This window comes from Anolis sagrei, chromosome 2 (assembly GCF_037176765.1).
Source record: "Anolis sagrei isolate rAnoSag1 chromosome 2, rAnoSag1.mat, whole genome shotgun sequence".
Classification (NCBI taxonomy): domain Eukaryota; kingdom Metazoa; phylum Chordata; class Lepidosauria; order Squamata; family Dactyloidae; genus Anolis; species Anolis sagrei.
The window spans coordinates 227,896,032-227,903,835 of record NC_090022.1 but is presented as its reverse complement, the minus strand read 5'-3'; positions in this window follow the sequence as shown (position 1 = coordinate 227,903,835).

Genomic DNA, 7,804 nt, shown 5'->3' with positions numbered 1-7,804 from the left:
TGGCATTGAATGTTTGCCATATATGTGTACATTGTAATCCACCCTGAGTCCCCTGCGGAGTGAGAAGGGCGGAATATAAATACTGCAAATAAATAAATAAATAAATTGGGTGACTAGAATAAGAAATCTGCTTGTGTGTACTTTAGGATCTCCGCATGAGCGCATATGAGGTCCAGGACATCTCAGAGAGTTTTTCTTTTTCCTTCTGCCAGATGTCCCTTAACCACCCTCCATCTTGATCTGCTTCAAAGGAAGGTGTGAGGGCATTGGGGGAGCATTGCCTGGAACTGACTAGTCTGTGTGTGGACTTGTTGTCAGATCCCGGGATTTTTTGCCCCATTTTTAAAAACCACATTTTGACGCTATTGGGAAGTGCCTTTGATTCGATATGACCTTGGAGTGAGACATCTGGTCTTTTGCACGGTCCCTAGGAAGTCCCACACACCATAATCCTTCTACTGCACTCTTAAGCTTTCTGATATTTTTGCCATATGTGATATGATTATATTGCTTTCTTATCATTGTGTCAAGGTGCTCTAAATCTGAGAGCAAAACTCCTGCCAGACTTTTGATGGTGGCTTTTTTGATAGTTTTGATACTGTTTCCCCTATATTATGAGCTATGGCATAGCAATCAGTTGAACTAGCTTGAATACTAGTCCCAAAATTCCTCCATATTGAGGAATGTTGTCAAGATACCTGAAGAAGGCTTTGGAAGCTGTGAAACCAGATTCTTTCCCACTCTGCTCATATGATGTCCCAGTACTTGCCCTCCCTTTTGTGGACCTTAAAGCTCCTGAGTCACAGAGGTAATCAGCATAGATTATTCATTTGGGCAGGGAGGTGGCTTCAAAAATGGATTTCCTTCTCAAAGACTGGATCTTTGCTTCAACCTTGGATTCCTGAGAGACCAGGAATCCTATGATTCTTGGTCTCTCAGGAATCATAGGATTACGGTGGTATTCTCAGTCTGAAGTACTGCCTATAATAATTTCTTTCATCTTTCTTTCTCTTTCTCTTAAAGTTTTTATTTTAAAATGTCTTGAGAGACAAGTTTTTATATAAATTGTTGATCTAGCAGCTGAAGTACAATGTTTGCCATGCTGTCAATCAAAAATGACTAATTCTTTCTGTAGGTTTTGAAAATCATAAGAGTCAAACATAAAAATCAATGTTGTTATGTAAAAAAAGGATAAACTGTGGTGTCGTGGAAGCACTAGTGGGAATTCCCTTCTAAGATAAAAAGGGCATCATACCTTTAATTTACCTTACATGGTGTTTCTTCAATGATAGCTCAATCCCAAAAGACTGTCACTTTGGGTAAAAGCAAGGGATAATCATAACATTTACTGTTATTCTTGATTCTATTTGTTTGCATTGTAGTATATAGTGGTAGCAATGTGAATTATCATTTTACAGAGCACACAAGAACAATTCAGTAAATGCATGTAAAATCTGATAAATCAGAAATGGAAGGTAGGCTCAGGTTTGACATGGAAGAAATATACAACTATTTTATTTCCATAGGTCTGGATTTAATAACATGCCTAGTTACTACAGGATGTGAAATAAGTATGGGGTGGAGGAATCTTCATGTAAAAGGCTATATTTGAGTAGAGGTCCAACAAGAAGAATTCAAAAGAAGTGAGAGAGGGGCATCAAACATGTATTTCATGCGACAGTCTCAAATCACAAAAGGGAGAAAAAGAACAGGCACAAGAATAAGAGATCTTGTGGGTAGAGAATTAGTCCTGGCCCAACCATGGGCACAACTACACTGACCACTTAATGCAATTTGAAGGCAGCTTGCAAGTGTAGCACTAGGATAAGCAAAGTTGGGGAATACACTAAAGTAGAGCCCTTGACATACATTAGCATACTTTAAGAGTAAACCATATTGCATGGCAAAACTGATTGAGTGCTGAGGTGCTCCGGTCATCTACATATGCACTTTGATAGCAGGGCATGAAAAACAATAGGAGTTTCATAGCCATGACGCTATGGATCCCATGGGTCCTGGAACCAGTTTGATGCATATAAGCACCATCCAAGCCTCAAACTGGTTCCAGAACTTCACATGTAATTACCCCATAGTGAAATTGCTTCCTTTTCTGCCTGTTTCACATTAATCTGAGTGGCCAGTGTAGGTTTATCCCTTGTGGGAAAATGAGGAGGTAACCTCAGGCAGCCGACCTGGGATATTGTGGAAAAGAAAACATTAGTTATTCCTTGGAAGACATATTTTGGAATAATAGTTCCCAGAATCTCCTCCAGCATTCTAGGCTTATAGTTCATTAAAGTACCTTTTCTAAGATATGGCTTTGTTATGTTATGTTTTTTAAAAAGCTGTCAGAAAAAGGGAGAGTTCATTTGCAGGGATTTTAAAAATTGATATTAATTTACAAAATAACATATCAAACAACATGATTACATATCAGATCATATTGAATATCAACCACAGCGTTCAAGTGATAACCATTGCATTTGAGCTCTTGTTGTGTTAGAATATGAATGTTCAAACTGCCATTTTGCTTTGCTTTCTATTCGTGCTGTCATTGTTAATTGACACTGATATAAAAAGAGCAGAGGGGAAATTGTTAATATAGGACAGAAAGTCGAAATGAATAACCTTAACAAGAGATAGAGAGAATCAGAGCTTCTCTGACTGGGTAAGCCAACTATGAGTAGATGCAGTTATAGATTTTTGATACAATGACACATAATTAAGAGAAAATAAAAGATCTGAAGTGAAGTTATTTCACTGAAAGCACAGCCAACATCTGGAATAAATTAAACCGAACTATCATGGTGAATTATATAAATGAATTTAATAGACAGCCATTTTTGTGTTGAGTAAAGAAATTGAAAGAAATCATGAAAAAGTGGGAGGACTGAATTAAGGAACTGTTGAAAGGCACAAAGTGTGATAACAAGTTGTTTCCTGTTCAGGAATCCTTATCTTTATTTGCCTGTCAAACATTCACAGTACTGAACAGTTTGCAGAGATTCTGGGCATTAGCCAGCAAAATGAACCTGACATCCAGTACTTGCAAACAACCATAAACATATTAATGGTGAATTAGAGGAGTGAATAGCTTTGTTTAGAGGTATGCTAATACTGAATGTGCTGGAGGTTTACCTAAGGAACACACAAGTACAAATCAGGCTGGGCTGGCTGCTTTTCAGAAGAATGTCGTTTCCTTTATGAATTAGAGCAGGTTTGATTAATTACAATGAATCCCTGTAGAATTCAATAGGGAAGGAATACCTGGGTCCCATTCTGTTGAATGTACCCAAAACCAGATTAAAACCCGTACTGTCTATTGTACACCACTGAGCTGGAAGCTACTACCATTAGGATAGGACCCAAAGTCCTATCCTAATGGTAGTAGCTTCCAGCTCAGTGGTGTACAATAGACAGTACGGGTTTTAATCTGGTTGTAGGGGAGGTCTAACTGGCTTCCTAATCAGGTTTATCACCTTGGATAACAACTTCAAAGCTTGCAAAACCGGGAAAGGACTCACAACCCCACTAACATGAGAGCCACCAGCTATAATTGATGGCAGTATTGCCTTGAGAGCACATCCTTTGATGTATTTTCTATTTTTGGTACATTTGAACAAATGTATGGTGATACTGTTATGTACCTTTAAGCTGAACCAGATTTATAGTGATCCTGTCACATGATTTTCTTGGCAAAGTTAGTTGATAAGCAGTACAGAAGTGTACAGAAGTGATGCAAACTGGCAGATGAATTACTCTTCAGGAATGATATGGTATTCTTCACCATTCAGGATAGTAAAATTAGATTTGGAGGTGTCAAACACTTGTTCTTTAATAGATAGAAACTGAGCTCAGAAGCAATGGTCCTGCCTCCAAAGGCTATTGTTCTACTTTGCTTAATGATAAAGCCAGTCCTAAATAACATCAACTACTACCACTACTACCACTACTTTATTTTTGTATTGTGCCACCATCTCCCTGAAGTGACTCAGGGCGGCTTACATGAGGACAAGCCTGGTCAAACATAGTTTATAATATAACACGGCAAAATTCATAAAACAATATCATAAAACAATAAAACAAGCAACCAATAGCCTGACATAGTAATCAAATACTGAGCTTGGATGGGCGGGGCTGGTGCAGTTCAGTTGCAAGGGCTGGGCTGATGGATAAAATGCAGGAGCGCAGGGAACAGTGGTAAAGTGCATGAACAAGACATTGAGTTATTGGGGGGGGGGGCAAAGTTATGTAGTGACCTGTTTAATCAAAGGCACATTCTAACAGCCATGTTTTTAGATCTTTACAAAAAGTGGACAGGATGGATGCCAGTCTAATCTCCCTGGGGAGAGAATTCCAGAGCAAGCGGGCTGCCACCAAGAAGGCCCTCTCCCTCATCCCCACCAGCCACGCTTGTAGCAAAGGTGGCAACGAGAGGAGGCCCTCTCCAGAAGCTCTTAGAACTTGTGTAGGTTCATGATCATGAAGATAGGCAGGTCTTGAACCATTTGGGGCACCTTGAATTGGGATTGGAAACTTATTGGCAACCAGTGGAGCTGTTGGAACAGGGGGGTTGACTGTAAATTGCTCTAGTTAACAACCTAGCTGTTGACCTTTGGACCAACTGCAATTTCCAGGCCATCTTCAAAGGCAGTCCCATGTAGAGCACATTACAGTAGTCAATCGGGAGGTAACTAAGGTGTAGGCCACCATCATATGTATGATTCACTTTGAATAAAAGTTATAAAGTTATATATAGCCTTATGCATCACTATATACAGCAACATGAAATAGTTCAATAGGTCTAAATAAGTGATCAGTAGTACGCAATTGTTTCCATGAAATACTAAAGCGTTTTTATCTCAGGTGATTAGCAAGTTAATCAGTAATGGGGATGGTGGGAAACTAACTCTACTAACAATGATGACGTCTCAGGGCAAGCTGGATCCCAGTTTACCTATGGTTGATGTATCTGATTAATGTCTAAATTCATTGAAGAATGTGGTCAAAATTTCAAATTTAAAAAGAGAGCACTTTACTGGAAAACAGAGTTTTCTGTGCCAAAGTCATATTTGTAAATGGCTTGTTTGTTACTAGGAAAATGCAACTCTTAAAAATGTTCAATCTGTTATATGTGCTTTGTGGATACTTTTATGAGACTTCTTTCAGAGCAGTTTCAAAATATAAACCTCATTGCTTTTGCAAGATACTTAATGGATTTTGCTGGCAAACAAAATATTCTAAAAGGAATGTATACAATTTAAGTACCCTCTTTACTATGTCATAAACTATAAAGACTAACAGATTAATGGGATAAATGCAAACATGCATTTTGAGAATCTTCTTGTAACTTCAAACTCTTGAATTTTTCCAATGGGGTTTGAAAGTAGACTAGTGGTATTGTGGGAGTCTCAAATGAAACTATTTAAACATCCTCTGTATTGTTTTTTGTGGTCTGGCATTTCTGTATTTCTCGGGTCCAGATGTGGAGATGTGTAGAAGCCAATACAAAATCTGTATGAAATTAGTAAGACTTGCTTGTATTTGTTGTATTTGAACATTATATCACTAAATGTGTTTTCCCTAATAGTGTGGATTGGAGGCTTCCATGTCAATTGTGTGTATGTGTGTCCTCTAGGCTCCTTTGTGTCTTAAATACCCTAAAGACACCAGCCTCCTTTTGATCTTGAAAGCTAAGCAGAGTTAGCATTTGAACAGGAGGCTGCCAACAAATACCAGGTAAGTATTTATTTTTTATTTTTTATTTCAGATATTTGTACCCAGGGTGGCTGAGTAGACTACAGCTCCTTCTATACAGCTGTAGAAAATCCAGATTATCTGCTTTGAACTAAATTATCTGGCAATGTAGATTTAGATGATCCAGTCCAAATCAGATAATCTGCCTTGATATACTGGATTATATGGCAGTGTATAAGGGCCCTATATTTCAGTGGAAAGAACTTCTGAAATCACTTTTGAAAGTTCCTTACTGAGGAAACCCCTATGAAATGTATGGGATAGCCATAGGTTGACAAGCAAATATAACACACACAAACACACACACTAGCCAGGCCAGAGGTGGCAGGAGGGATTATGCCAGCTTTTTTTTACCTCAGGTAGCAAAACCTGAGGAGAATGGAAGAGGAGGAAACTGATGAAAAAAGGATTTAAAGTCCTTTCTTTCATAGAACAGCAATAAAAAATTACTTGCAGCAACAAGTTTATTGTATGTCCTTACAACTGTCCAACAGTTAAAATATAAACAGTAAGATATCTGAACCTTTGTTGTTATCATCACCATCATTATCTTTATTATCATCTATTTTTTATAGAGCACCATTATGACACATGGCACTTTACCCAAAAAAAAAAAACACAATAAAAAACAGGCTTCAGGCTTGCAGCCTTCTCTGCCAAAGAGCTGGTGCCTCACGAAGCTACAATTCCCAGGATTCCATAGCACTGTGCCATGATAGTGTATTTGCGTACAAGCTGGAACTCAAGATGTATAATGTATTTTATTTATTTTCATGTATTAATTATTCGAACTTATATGCCACCACTGCCCTGGGGCTCGGAGCAGCTTACAAGAATGGCTAAAATCTAACACAATTTAAAAATAATTTTAAACAATTTAAAAACAGCAATATCACAAATCAAAGGCCTGTCAAAACAGGCCCTGCGGAAAGCTGATAAGTCCCACAAGGCACAGACTTCAGGTGGCAGAGTATTCCAGAGTGATGGTGCCATTGCTGTAAAGGCTCTGCGTCTGGTTGCTGTTAGACGCAAGGTCTTGACACTGGGAATTTCCAATAGATCTTGGTCCTCAGAATGGAGGAATCTCTAGGGTTGGTAGGTACATCGGCCCCAGACCATGCAAGGCCTTAAAGGTGAGTACCATCACTTTGAAAGTGATCCGGTGCTCAATTGGTAACCAATGCAGCTGTAGTATGATTGGTGTTATGTGGCATCTCATCGGAATTTCCGCAAGAAGCCGAGCAGCTGCATTTTGTACCAACTTGAGCTTCCGGATCACCAACAGAGGAAAGCCAATATAGAGGGCATTACAGTAGTCCAGTCTTGAGATGACTGTAGCCTGGATCACCGTAGCTAGGTCATCCCTGGACAGGTAGAGAGCCAGCCGTCTAGCCTGCCGCAGATGAAAAAAAGTGGATCTCCTAACGGCGGAGACCTGGGCCTCCATCGTCAGCAGAGGGTCCAAAAGGACTCCCAGACTCTTTACCAATGATGATGGGCATAGCGCCTCGCCATCCAGGGTAGGCAGCTGGATATCCCCACTGCCCAGTTGACCCAGCCATAGGATCTCCGTCTTTGCTGGATTCACCCTCAACCTGCTGGCACGCAGCCATCCAGTAACGGCCTCGAGGCACTGATGGAAATAATCGGGTACAGAGTCCGGTTGGCCTTCCATCTTCAGCACCAGCTGAGTGTCATCAGCGTACTGATAACACTCAAGCCCAAAGCCTCAAACCAGCTGAGCAAGTGGTCGCATATAGATGTTAAACAACAGAGGGGAGAGAATGGCCCCCTGAGGAACCTTACAAGATAGAGGGGACCTCTCAGAGACCAGGCCTCCCCTCTCCACTCGCTGTCCACGGTTGTGAAGAAAGGAGGACAGCCAGTTTAAAGCTGTCCCCCTGACTCCAGCAACAGCAAGGCGGCGGGTCAAAAGATTGTGGTCGACTGTGTCAAATGCTGCTGTGAGATCCAATAACACAAGCAGCACTGACCCGCCTGTATTGTTGAAGGCTTTCATGGCCGATCGTAAACCAGATCGGGGTAT